The sequence below is a fragment of the Rhinoderma darwinii genome, chromosome 8 (assembly GCF_050947455.1).
Source record: "Rhinoderma darwinii isolate aRhiDar2 chromosome 8, aRhiDar2.hap1, whole genome shotgun sequence".
NCBI classification, from domain to species: Eukaryota; Metazoa; Chordata; class Amphibia; order Anura; family Rhinodermatidae; genus Rhinoderma; species Rhinoderma darwinii.
Window position 1 is genome coordinate 123,739,299 of NC_134694.1, and position 15,414 is coordinate 123,754,712.

Genomic DNA, 15,414 nt, shown 5'->3' on the forward strand with positions numbered 1-15,414 from the left:
CTCTGGCGGTGATGTGATCTTTATTATGTGAACACCTGTACTTAAAAAAAAAGCGCGGCCGCGCGTTCTGCCAACGCGGTGATTACCTTGAACTTATTCTGCTTTAGGTGCAAACATTAGCAAACAGTCATCAATATTTTGTGCCGTGTTCTCCTTTGTGGAGACTTATCAGATACAGATGTCGGCACTGATTAAAAGCTCAGCACAGGCCGAGGAATTGTCTAGAGAACGTCCCAAAGTGAAGAGGAAAGAGTCTCGCTACAAGATTTCTGTTATATTTTGCTCATGAGTTATTGTTTGGGGTTTTTAAGCTGCCGTGATGATCCAAATGACACAAATTAGTAATATTTCCTTCAAAATCAATTTCTCCAGTATATATATATATATATATATAGGGGCGGACACGGACTGCTGAGGGTCCTGTTGTAAGTACAGTATACGGGCTCCTTGCTCTCCAATATCTCATCATATGTCACCTCCTTATGTTTCTCTTTCACTCCATGTCACTGTCTCTCTGATTGTCAACCATCAATTTTATCCCATGTGACCACTGCAGCCAATCACAGGCTGCAGCGTCAAATGGCCTGAAACGTCATCCCAGGAGGCCGGCCTACGTGCAGAGAAGAGGGAGGGGTTAAGTAGGATCGTTTTTGTTTTTTTTCTCCGCTGTGGAAATTCCGTTTGAAAAACCGCACAACTATGTGCGATTTTTCTGATGGAATGTACTGCAGATTCCAGGTAGGATACGCTGCGTGAATTTTACGCAGCGTATCTGACCCGTGGGAACCCGACCTAAGGGTCGGTTCACATATAGCTTAAATACTGGGGATTTTTTGGCAACAGGTTTTGTTGCAGAAAATCAGCAGAATAAGCCTCATGCACATGGCCGTGGCCATTATCACAGACCGAGATTGCGAGCACGGCCGGCCACCGACTTCCGCGGGCCGCATTTTCCGTAAAAATCAAAAAGTAGGACATGCTCCATAATTCCCGGCACAGTTCTACGGCACGGACACCCTTCCGTAGCAATACGGAAAAGGTGTCCGCGGCCAAGCATGTCAATTGTATTTGCGTAAACGCTGGTTTTTTTTTGCGGGTTTTTTCCCATTAAATTCAATGGAAAAGTCGCAACATATAGCAGAAGTAGCCGTTTTTGCAGCGGAATAGTAGCGATTGCAAAAAAACTAAAAATCTTATACTTACCCAGAATTCTGTGCTTTTTCTTCCAGGACAGCCTCATGGGATGAAGCGTCATCAGAGGAGGCCAGGCTGCAGGACATCTGAGGGACGCATCTCCATGGTTACGGGTAAGTATGAAACTTTCCGGATTTGCAGATTTCCGCAGCGGACATTTCGGCCGAAAAACTGCACCACTCTGGCCACCGGGGCGAATATGCTGCGTGATTTTCCGCAGGGTTACATAGCCTAACAGGAAAATAGTTTTTTTGCCAATATGGTAAAAATCTGCAGAGTAAACCCCACGAAAACATGATATATGAACCGACCCTTAGTTATATCTGTTTCTGCTAAAGCCAAAAGGTAACAATTTGGGAGCGAAAAATAATTTTTGGAGTGTAAATAAAAACATTGGTAGTTTCCACTCAGAAACGAAAATCCTGTCCTGAATCCGTCCTGCTTTTAAAGCTGCACGGTGTGTTACAATGAATCATTGTACACTACCGTTCAAAAGTTTAGGGTCACTTAGAAATGTCCTTATTTTTGCAAGAAAAGCCCAGTTTTTTTCAATGAAGATAACATTAAATTAATCAGAAATCCACTCTATACATTGTTAATGTGCTAAATGACTATTCTAGCTGCAAACGTCCGGTTTTTAATGCAATATCTACATAGGTGTATAGAGGCCATTTCCAGCAACCATCACTCCAGTGTTCTAATGGTACATTGTGTTTGCTAACTGTGTTAGAAGGCTAATGGATGATTAGAAAACACTTGAAAACCCTTGTGCAATTATGCTAGCACCGCTGTAAACAGTTTTGCTGTTTAGAGGAGCTATAAAACTGACCTTCCTTTGAGCTAGTTCAGAATCTGGAGCATTACATTTGTGGGTTCGATTAGACTCTCCAAATGGCTAGAAAAAGAGAGAGCTTTCATGTGAAATGAAGGCTATTCCATGCGAGAAATTGCCAAGAAACTGAAGATTTCCTACAACGGTGTGTACTACTCCCTTCAGAGGACAGCACACAGGCTCTAACCAGAGTAGAAAGAGAAGTGGGAGGCCCCGCTGCACAACTGAGCAACAAGACAAGTACATTAGAGTCTCTAGTATGAGAAATAGACGCCTCACAGGTCCTCAACTGGCAGCTTCATTAAATAGTACCCGCAAAACGCCAGTGTCAACGTCTACAGTGAAGAGGCGACTCCGGGATGCTGGCCTTCAGGGCAGAGTGGCAAAGAATAAGCCATATCTGAGACTGGCTAATAAAAGGAAAAGATTAATATGGGCAAAAGCTCAGACATTGGACAGAGGAAGATTGGAAAAAAGTGTTATGGACAGACGAATGGAAGTTTGAGGTGTTTGGATCACACAGAAGAACATTTGTGAGACGCAGAACAACCGAAAAGATGCTGGAAGAGTGCCTGACGCCATCTGTCAAGCATGGTGGAGGTCGTGATGGTCTGGGGTAAAGTGGGAGATTTGTACAAGGTAAAAGGGATTGTGAATAAGGAAGGCGATCACTCCGCAACGCCATGCCATACCCTGTGGACAGCGCTTGATTGGAGCCAATTTCATCCTACAACAGGACAATGACCCAAAGCACCTCCAAATGATGCAAGAACTATTTAGGGAAGAAGCCGGCAGCCGGTATTCTATCTGTAATGGAGTGGCCAGCGCAGTCACCAGATCTCAACCCCATAGAGCTGTTGTGGGAGGAGCTTGACCGTATGGTACGCAAGAAGTGCCCATCAAGCCAATCCAACTTGTGGGAGGGGCTTCTGGAAGCATGGGGGGGAAATGTCTCCCGATTACATCAGCAAATTAACAGCTCGAATGCCAAAGGTCTGCAATGCTGGAATTACTGCAAATGGAGAACTCCAAGACCAAAGCAAAGTCTGAAGGAGAAAATTATTATTTCAAATAAAAATCATTATTTCTAACCTTGTCAATGTCTGGACTATATTTTCTAGTCATTTTGCAACTTATTTGATAAATATAAGTGTGAGTTTTCATGGAAAACACAAAATTGTCTGGGTGACCCCAAACTTTTGAACGGTAGTGTACATGAAGGCAATTATCTAAGAGCAACACAGCAACAGCACAAATGTCTCTCCTGTCCTGGACTTCAGGCTGATAGCTCTTAGGGTACGGCCAGACGTGGCGGAATTTCAGTGGAATTCTCCAGCGGCCGTTTTTTACATTTGTTTCTATGCATTTTTAGGCAAGTCAGTTCAGACATTGCGGAAAACTCTGCTGCGGACCACAGGCTGTGGGGCGGAATTTTCCCTGTTCCTCTGTTGCTGAGAAGCGTAATTTCACTGCGGATTTCAGCCTTTGCAATGCAAAAACTGAAATCTGTGGCAAGTCGGCTGTGATATCTGCAACGTCTGAATTACCTGTCAAATATGCAAATGTTGCTGCAGATTCGTTGCGTAATTGTCCCAAATCTGCACCAACATTTGCAGCGGAAAATCTCCACCACATCTGGCTGTGCCCTTACACACACTGATACATTGTAACAACTCATTAGCTGAATGAGCAGGACTAGGTCATGAAGGGTTTTTAGATTCACAGAGTAAACTAGAATGTTTTTATTCAGCAACAACAAGCAGAGATCTTGAATATGATGAGGAATTGAAGCACAAAGTCTAAGAAAGTTGCAGAACTTTATATAATACATTCTTGTTTATTCTATACATTATACTAGACAATCCGCTGATCCGCCAGTAAAGCATTTCTATTTTTATTGTTATGTTCAGAATTAAATTGCAAATATCACAAGTTCTCAACGTTTACAGGAAACCACAACAAATTCAAGATGAAAAAAATATATATGAAAAAAAAATAAATCCAGTAAATACAGTAAGTGTAACATTGTAGACAATAAAAGAAGCCCCCATGGCAGCGGCGGCGGCGGCAGCGGCGGCGCCTCCTCACTGAGCCCTTCTTTCCGTATATTTAATCTGAAGCTTTATTAGACCCTGTAGGTTCTTCAATTCTCTTCTTTCCCCTGAATTAAAGATATCAATAAGGTTTGTACAGTAATTCAGACAACTCTGACAGACAGAATGTGCTCCGCATCATGTCAGGAGTTATTGTGCTCCTAGATGTGAGGGGACGGGATAGAGACAGAGGGGCCGTGATCTGTGACCCCCTCCCCTGCACTGCCACAAGGTCTGTGACCCCCTCCCCTGCACTATCACAAGGTCTGTGACCCCCACCCCTGCACTACCACAATGTCTGTGACCCCCACCCCTGCACTACCACAATGTCTGTGACCCCCACCCCTGCACTACCACAATGTCTGTGACCCCCACCCCTGCACTACCACAATGTCTGTGACCCCCACCCCTGCACTACCACAATGTCTGTGACCCCCACCCCTGCACTACCACAATGTCTGTGACCCCCACCCCTGCACTACCACAATGTCTGTGACCCCCCACCCCTGCACTACCACAATGTCTGGGACCCCCACCCCTGCACTGCCACAATGTCTGTGACCCCCACCCCTGCACTGCCACAATGTCTGTGACCCCCTCCCCTGCCACAATGTCTGTGATCCATACCCCTGCACTGCCACAATGTCTGTGACCCCCTCCCCTGCACTACCACAATGTCTGTGACCCCCTCCCCTGCCACAATGTCTGTGATCCATACCCCTGCACTGCCACAATGTCTGTGACCCCCTCCCCTGCACTACCACAATGTCTGTGACCCCCTCCCCTGCACTACCACAATGTCTGTGACCCCCACCCCTGCACTATCACAATGTCTGTGACCCCCTCCCCTGCACTATCACAATGTCTGTGACCCCCACCCCTGCACTGCCACAATGTCTGTGACCCCCTCCCCTGCACTATCACAATGTCTGTGACCCCCTCCCCTGCACTGCCACAAGGTCTGTGACCCCCTCCCCTGCACTACCACTAGGTCTGTGACCCCCTCCCCTGCCACAAGGTCTGTGACCCCCCTCCCCTGCCACAATGTCTATGACCCCCTCCCCTGCACAGCCACAAGGTCTGTGACCCCCCTCCCCTGCACTGCCACAATGTCTATGACCCCCTCCCCTGCACTGCCACAAGGTCTGTGACCCCCTCCCCTGCACTGCCACTAGGTCTGTGAGTTGGACTCTGTTCACATCTGTGTTGGAGGGTGCATCCGATTTGACGGGAAGAAGTGCTGCATGCAACGCTCTCTCTAGCATTAAAACCACAGACACCATGGCGGAACCTGACGGACCTCAGTATAAGTTAATTAGGTGCGTCCAGTGCCGTGGTATCTGTCGTATTACGGATCCGGTGCTGTGAAATTTATTTGATATCTGAATTGTGTTATAAACATTTTTATTATTCATTTAATGTATTATTATTATTATTATTATTTATTAAATTGGCATTTTTAGTCCATTTTTTTTACACCAGGGGTCGTTGTAACAGCAAATCCGGTTGTCTCTTCAGCAAATGTAAGAACCGGAACAACAATTAGCAACAAAAACACTTTATTGAGGAAATTTGGCTATTACTCGCAAACTGTGGCTCTGAGCCCCATGCACACGACCGTAGATTTCGGCCATAATTACGGACCTATTCATTTCTATCGCCGACGGACACCTTCCTGTATATTTATGGGATAGTGTGTTAGTAGTAATATTGTATATAATATTATTATTAGTAGTATATAATGTTAGTAGTAATATATTGTGCATAGTATTAATAGTAGTAGTATATAGTATTAGGGTATGTTCACACGGCCTATTTTCGGCAATTTTTGAGCCGTAAACGCCCGAAAAACGGCCGAAAAATCGGAAGTAGTTTGAAAAACGGTTGCGTAAAAAAACGGCCGCGATAAAGAAGTGCAGAACACATCTTGGGACGTTTTTGGAGCCGTTTTTCATAGACTCTATTGAAAACAGCTCCAAAAACGTCCGTAAAAAAGCTGCGAAAAATCCAGCGAAAATCGCGAGTGGCATAAAAAAACTTCTGAAAATCAGGAGCTGTTTTCCCTTGAAATCAACTCCGTATTTTTAGACGTTTTTGAGTGTGTATGTGAACAGAGCCTTAGAGTATGTTCACACGCTAAACAAAAAACGTCTGAAAATACGGAGCTGATTTCAGAGAAAACAGCCTACTAACATCTCCCCCTGCTTGCAATGGGTTTTACGATGTTCTGTTCCCGCGAGCCTTTATTTTACGTGTCGCTGTCAAAATACGGCGCGTAAAAAGACGGCTCGTCAAAAGAAGTGCAGGTAATTTCTTGGGACGTTTTTGGAGGCGTTTTTCATTGACTTCATTGAAAAAAGCTCCAAAAATGGCCGTAAAAACAGCTGCGTATTTTCAGACGTTTTTGAGTTTGCGCGTGAACAGAGCCTAAATTTGGAGCTTCTTTTGAGGTGTTTTTTGAATCAGCTCCAAAAAATGCCTCAAGAAGTGACGTGCTACTTCTTTTTACGGAGCATCTTTTTACGCTCTGTTTTTTAAAAAGTGGCGGAAAAAGACGTCCCGTATGAACTAAATGCTGTTTTTCCCATTGATTTCAATGGTCAGAAGTTTGTAGGCGTTCATCTTCCGTTTTTCAGGCGTTTTTTGAGAAGTAAACGCCCCGAAATATGCCTGAAAACACTGTGTGTGAACATACCCTTAGTAGTAATATATTGTGTATAGCATTAGTAGTAATATATTGTGTATAGCATTAGTAGTAATATATTGTGTATAGCATTAGTAGTAATATATTGTATATAGCATTAGTAGTAATATATTGTATATAGCATTAGTAGTAATATATTGTATATAGCATTAGTAGTAATATATTGTGTATAGCATTAGTAGTAATATATTGTGTATAGCATTAGTAGTAATATATTGTATATAGCATTAGTAGTAATATATTGTGTATAGCATTAGTAGTAATATATTGTATATAGCATTAGTAGTAATATATTGTATATAGCATTAGTAGTAATATATTGTATATAGCATTAGTAGTAATATATTGTGTATAGCATTAGTAGTAGTAGTAGTATATAGTGTTAGTAGTAATATATTGTATATAGCATTAGTAGTAATATATTGTATATAGCATTAGTAGTAATATATTGTATATAGCATTAGTAGTAATATATTGTATATAGCATTAGTAGTAATATATTGTATATAGCATTAGTAGTAATATATTGTATATAGCATTAGTAGTAATATATTGTGTATAGCATTAGTAGTAGTAGTAGTATATAGTGTTAGTAGTAATATATTGTATATAGCATTAGTAGTAATATATTGTATATAGCATTAGTAGTAATATATTGTATATAGCATTAGTAGTAATATATTGTATATAGCATTAGTAGTAATATATTGTATATAGCATTAGTAGTAATATATTGTATATAGCATTAGTAGTAGTATATTGTATATAGCATTAGTAGTAATATATTGTATATAGCATTAGTAGTAGTATATTGTATATAGCATTAGTAGTAATATATTGTATATAGCATTAGTAGTAATATATTGTATATAGCATTAGTAGTAATATATTGTATATAGCATTAGTAGTAATATATTGTATATAGCATTAGTAGTAATATATTGTATATAGCATTAGTAGTAATATATTGTATATAGCATTAGTAGTAATATATTGTATATAGCATTAGTAGTAATATATTGTATATAGCATTAGTAGTAATATATTGTGTATAGCATTAGTAGTAATATATTGTATATAGCATTAGTAGTAATATATTGTATATAGCATTAGTAGTAATATATTGTATATAGCATTAGTAGTAATATATTGTGTATAGCATTAGTAGTAATATATTGTATATAGCATTAGTAGTAATATATTGTATATAGCATTAGTAGTAATATATTGTATATAGCATTAGTAGTAATATATTGTGTATAGCATTAGTAGTAGTAGTATATAGTGTTAGTAGTAATATATTGTATATAGCATTAGTAGTAATATATTGTATATAGCATTAGTAGTAATATATTGTATATAGCATTAGTAGTAGTATATTGTTTATAGCATTAGTAGTAATATATTGTATATAGCATTAGTAGTAATATATTGTATATAGCATTAGTAGTAATATATTGTATATAGCATTAGTAGTAGTATATTGTATATAGCATTAGTAGTAGTATATTGTATATAGCATTAGTAGTAGTATATAGCATTAGTAGTAGTATATTGTTTATAGCATTAGTAGTAATATATTGTATATAGCATTAGTAGTAATATATTGTGTATAGCATTAGTAGTAATATATTGTATATAGCATTAGTAGTAATATATTGTATATAGCATTAGTAGTAATATATTGTATATAGCATTAGTAGTAATATATTGTGTATAGTGTTAGTAGTAGTATATTGTATATAGCATTAGTAGTAATATATTGTATATAGCATTAGTAGTAATATATTGTATATAGCATTAGTAGTAATATATTGTATATAGCATTAGTAGTAATATATTGTATATAGCATTAGTAGTAATATATTGTATATAGCATTAGTAGTAATATATTGTATATAGCATTAGTAGTAATATATTGTATATAGCATTAGTAGTAATATATTGTATATAGCATTAGTAGTAATATATTGTATATAGCATTAGTAGTAATATATTGTGTATAGCATTAGTAGTAATATATTGTATATAGCATTAGTAGTAATATATTGTATATAGCATTAGTAGTAATATATTGTATATAGCATTAGTAGTAATATATTGTATATAGCATTAGTAGTAGTATATTGTATATAGCATTAGTAGTAATATATTGTATATAGCATTAGTAGTAGTATATAGCATTAGTAGTAATATATTGTATATAGCATTAGTAGTAATATATTGTATATAGCATTAGTAGTAATATATTGTATATAGCATTAGTAGTAATATATTGTATATAGCATTAGTAGTAATATATTGTATATAGCATTAGTAGTAATATATTGTGTATAGCATTAGTAGTAGTATATTGTATATAGCATTAGTAGTAATATATTGTATATAGCATTAGTAGTAGTATATTGTATATAGCATTAGTAGTAATATATTGTGTATAGCATTAGTAGTAATATATTGTACATAGCATTAGTAGTAATATATTGTATATAGCATTAGTAGTAATATATTGTGTATAGCATTAGTAGTAATATATTGTATATAGCATTAGTAGTAATATATTGTGTATAGCATTAGTAGTAATATATTGTATATAGCATTAGTAGTAGTATATTGTATATAGCATTAGTAGTAATATATTGTATATAGCATTAGTAGTAGTATATTGTATATAGCATTAGTAGTAATATATTGTGTATAGCATTAGTAGTAATATATTGTATATAGCATTAGTAGTAATATATTGTATATAGCATTAGTAGTAATATATTGTATATAGCATTAGTAGTTGTATATAGTGTTAGTAGTAATATATTGTATATAGCATTAGTAGTAGTATATTGTATATAGCATTAGTAGTAATATATTGTGTATAGCATTAGTAGTAATATATTGTATATAGCATTAGTAGTAATATATTGTATATAGCATTAGTAGTAATATATTGTGTATAGCATTAGTAGTAATATATTGTATATAGCATTAGTAGTAGTATATTGTATATAGCATTAGTAGTAGTATATTGTATATAGCATTAGTAGTAGTATATAGCATTAGTAGTAATATATTGTATATAGCATTAGTAGTAATATATTGTATATAGCATTAGTAGTAATATATTGTATATAGCATTAGTAGTAGTATATTGTATATAGCATTAGTAGTAGTATATTGTATATAGCATTAGTAGTAATATATTGTATATAGCATTAGTAGTAATATATTGTGTATAGCATTAGTAGTAATATATTGTGTATAGCATTAGTAGTAATATATTGTATATAGCATTAGTAGTAGTATATTGTTTATAGCATTAGTAGTAATATATTGTATATAGCATTAGTAGTAATATATTGTATATAGCATTAGTAGTAGTATATTGTATATAGCATTAGTAGTAATATATTGTATATAGCATTAGTAGTAATATATTGTATATAGCATTAGTAGTAATATATTGTGTATAGCATTAGTAGTAATATATTGTATATAGCATTAGTAGTAATATATTGTATATAGCATTAGTAGTAATATATTGTGTATAGCATTAGTAGTAATATATTGTATATAGCATTAGTAGTAGTATATTGTTTATAGCATTAGTAGTAATATATTGTATATAGCATTAGTAGTAATATATTGTATATAGCATTAGTAGTAGTATATTGTATATAGCATTAGTAGTAATATATTGTGTATAGCATTAGTAGTAATATATTGTGTATAGCATTAGTAGTAATATATTGTGTATAGCATTAGTAGTAATATATTGTATATAGCATTAGTAGTAATATATTGTGTATAGCATTAGTAGTAGTATATTGTATATAGCATTAGTAGTAATATATTGTATATAGCATTAGTAGTAGTATATTGTATATAGCATTAGTAGTAATATATTGTATATAGCATTAGTAGTAATATATTGTATATAGCATTAGTAGTAATATATTGTGTATAGCATTAGTAGTAATATATTGTATATAGCATTAGTAGTAATATATTGTGTATAGCATTAGTAGTAATATATTGTGTATAGCATTAGTAGTAATATATTGTATATAGCATTAGTAGTAATATATTGTATATAGCATTAGTAGTAGTATATTGTATATAGCATTAGTAGTAATATATTGTATATAGCATTAGTAGTAATATATTGTGTATAGCATTAGTAGTAATATATTGTATATAGCATTAGTAGTAGTATATAGTGTTAGTAGTAATATATTGTATATAGCATTAGTAGTAGTATATTGTATATAGCATTAGTAGTAGTATATTGTATATAGCATTAGTAGTAATATATTGTATATAGCATTAGTAGTAGTATATTGTATATAGCATTAGTAGTAATATATTGTATATAGCATTAGTAGTAGTATATTGTATATAGCATTAGTAGTAATATATTGTGTATAGCATTAGTAGTAATATATTGTATATAGCATTAGTAGTAATATATTGTGTATAGCATTAGTAGTAATATATTGTGTATAGCATTAGTAGTAATATATTGTATATAGCATTAGTAGTAATATATTGTATATAGCATTAGTAGTAATATATTGTATATAGCATTAGTAGTAATATATTGTATATAGCATTAGTAGTAGTATATTGTATATAGCATTAGTAGTAATATATTGTATATAGCATTAGTAGTAATATATTGTATATAGCATTAGTAGTAATATATTGTATATAGCATTAGTAGTAATATATTGTATATAGCATTAGTAGTAGTATATTGTATATAGCATTAGTAGTAATATATTGTGTATAGCATTAGTAGTAATATATTGTATATAGCATTAGTAGTAGTATATTGTATATAGCATTAGTAGTAGTATATTGTATATAGCATTAGTAGTAGTATATAGCATTAGTAGTAATATATTGTATATAGCATTAGTAGTAATATATTGTATATAGCATTAGTAGTAATATATTGTATATAGCATTAGTAGTAGTATATTGTATATAGCATTAGTAGTAATATATTGTATATAGCATTAGTAGTAGTATATTGTATATAGCATTAGTAGTAATATATTGTATATAGCATTAGTAGTAGTATATAGCATTAGTAGTAGTATATTGTATATAGCATTAGTAGTAATATATTGTATATAGCATTAGTAGTAATATATTGTAGTATAAATAATAGGGGTTGTAATATTAGGGTACAGTCACAGTATATATATTTTTCCCCTAAGGTAATGTTACAAAAAATAAAAGTTAACACAACTGGTATCGCCACGTCCGTAAAAGTCTGAACTATCACTATCTATAAAACGTGCAAATCGCCTTAGCTCTCAAAAACAATGGAATAAAAATTATCAAAAAGTCACATAAACCCTAAGGGCACGGCCAGACGTGGCGGAATTCCTCCGCAACTGTCCGCATCAATGCCGCACAGAATCTGCGTTGCAGATTCTGCTGCGGATCTGCACAAAATGTGCAGTAAATTGATGCGGACTAGCTGCTGCGGACTGCGGGAAAAGTGCTTCCCTTCTCCCTATCAGTGCAGGACAGAGAGAAGGGACAGCACTTTCCCTAGTGAAAGTAAACGATTTTCATACTTACCGGCCGTTGTCTTGGTGACGCGTCCCTCTTTCGGCATCCAGCCCGACCTCCCTGGATGACGCGCCAGTCCATGTGACCGCTGCAGCCTGTGCTTGGCCTGTGATTGGCTGCAGCCGTCACTTACACTGAAACGTCATCCTGGGAGGCCGGACTGGAGACAGACGCAGGGAGTTCTCGGTAAGTATGAACTTATATGTTTTTTTACAGATACATGTATATTGGGATCGGTAGTCACTGTCCCGGGTGCAGAAACAGTTACTGCCGATCGCTTAACTCTTTCAGCACCCTGGACAGTGACTATTTACAGACGTCTCCTAGCAACGCTCCCGTCATTACGGGAGCCCCATTGACTTCCTCAGTCTGGCTGTAGACCTAGAAATACATAGGTCCAGCCAGAATGAAGAAATGTCATGGTAGTAAAAACAATACGCTCCGCAGCACACATAAGATCTGCGGACTTCATTGCGGAATTTTGACTCTCCATTGAAGTCAATGGAGAAATTCCGCCATGAGTCCGCCACTGCTCCGCAACAGACAGAGCATGCTGCGGACACCAAATTCCGCTCCGCAGCCTATGCTCCGCAGCGGAATTTTACGCCTCGTCTAAACGAACACTGCTAAATTAAAGTGTAAGTCAATGGACAAACGGCTCCGCTGCGGATTAACGCTGCGGAGTGTCCGCAGCGGAATTTAAGTGAAATTCCACCACGTGTGAACATGCCCTAAAATGGTATCGGTGACAACTACGGCTCGACCCGCAAAATGTAATCCCTCACACCTGTAAATTTATGGGAAAAATAGAAAGTTATTGCTCTCAGAATACGGCGACACAAAACATTTTTTTACTTTAGCAAATAGTTAGATTTTTTTTAAAAAAAAGTGGTAAAACATAAAATAAAACATATAAATCTGGTATCGCCGTCATCGAATCAACCTGTAGAATAAGGTGAATATGTCGTTTTAACCGCCTGATGGACGCCGTAAAAACAAAAGCCCCCAAAAAATGACGCAATCGCTGTTTTTTGCCCATTTCTCCCCAAAAAATATTTTGTTTTTCAGCTTTGCAGTACATTATGCGGTACAATAAATGGTGCCATGAAAAATGACAAGTTGGCCCTCATATGGCAATGTCGACAAAGGAATAAAAAAGTTATGGCTCTTGGAAGGCGGGGAGGAAAAAACAAAAATGAAAAAACTTAAATTGGCCGTGTCCTTAAGGGGTTAAAGTGAAATTGTATCATTTTGTAAAAGAGCATCTGTAAGAAGTTAAAAACAATGAAAAATCTGCATGACTTTCGAATACGACACTGGCGCACCTTTTATTTGCCGCACCTTTTTCGCCACGTGGTAATTATTAGGGGTCGGTCTGATGACCAATAACAGAGAATAGAACAATTGTCATTCTTCTTTTTGTTACATTGTTTACAGATTCCACTGATGTTTTGCTAAGAGACAATAACCCTCAATATTCGTTTTCTCCTCTTCGCCGCAGCGTCCAGATTTCATTGCGTTTCATCCTACGACGGTCTCTTATTTTGCAGGAATTTTTACGGCACTGATTACAATGGGTGATAACCAGCGAAGGAAAAAATCTTCTTACCTCGCCTGGAGCTTAAATTAGATCTGTGAATTTTGCAAAGAAATTATTAAAGCGTAATTAAGCCAAATAGCGTGAGACCGCCAATCTTTACAGCGCCAAATACCTCAACTGCAAATAAAACATCACGAAAAACATGATATCCGGAGCTGTGGAATGTGTTCACACGATAAATAGCGTAATAAAAAAAAAAAATGAACATGGACAACTCCGGGGTGGGGGAGGGGAGCTCGGAATGAAGCGCCTCTCATTACCTATAACCATAATGCCGTGTATTCTGGTTCATTGCTGTGATTTTCAATTCTTCACCGTTTTCAAGCTCTCTGCTTGCTGTCAGTGAATGGGGACATTATGTCCTGATCATGTGATAATCACACAGGTGGATGCTCTTTAGTCACAGCACAGTAAGTTCATGCAGCAGTATTTTGGGTTACATCTATTTAAGTCTGTGTTTCAACCACATTTTTTTGCTTAAAATGGTGACAAATTCCATTGGAGGTAATTAAGAAAACCTGATCTCCTTCCTTTTCTTACTGATGGTTTAGAGCAGAGCTGCAGTGTAAAGCACATGCAGGAGAAAGAACAGCAGGCTGAGACTCTGATGAGACAGTAGGTGGATTTCAGACTACCTCAGACTCCAATAGACAATGCAGCTAAGCTAAAGTCAGTGATCATATAAGTCCCCGATGGAAACAGAATAAATGAAGGCAGCGATCCCAGAATCAATCATAAATGCTAAAAACTTAGCCTGCTACGGTATGTTCACACAGCTTATTTTTAGCCGTTTTTTGGGCCGTAAACGCCCCGAAAAACGGCTAAAAATACGGAAGGTAAACGGCCCCAAACATCTGCCCTTTGATTTCAATGGGAAAAACTGAATTTTGTTCCCACGGGGCATTATTTACGCAGCCATTATTAAAAATGGCGCATAAAACCAACTCCATTACATCTTTCAACTCCACCTAACCAACTCTACTACATCTAACCAACTCCACTACATCTAACCCATCCCACTACATCTAACCAACTCCACTACATCTAACCAACTCTACTACATCAAACCAACTCTACTACATAAAACCAACTCCACTACATCTAACCAACTCCACTACATCTAACTAACTCTACTACATCTAACCAACTCCACCTAACCAACTCTACTACATCTAACCAACTCTACTACATCTAACCAACTCTACTACATCTAACCCATCCCACTACATCTAACCAACTCTACTACATCTAACCAACTCTACTACATCTAACCAACTCCACTACATCTAACCAAACTCCACTACATCTAACCAACTCCACTACATCTAACCAACTCCACTACATCTAAACAACTCCACTACATCTAACCAACTCTACTACAGCAAACCAACTCCACTACATCTAACCAACT

General features: G+C 36.3%; 1 long non-coding RNA gene across 1 annotated transcript in view; it reads left to right on the forward strand.

Annotated features, from left to right (window-relative positions):
- The window catches only part of LOC142658905 (uncharacterized), a 50,815-nt gene that overhangs the window by 7,507 nt on the left and 27,894 nt on the right, over positions 1-15,414 (forward strand). The window contains exon 2 of the long non-coding RNA XR_012850220.1: positions 1,230-1,307. This is a non-coding gene — a long non-coding RNA (uncharacterized LOC142658905). The remainder of the gene's footprint in view (positions 1-1,229; positions 1,308-15,414) is intronic.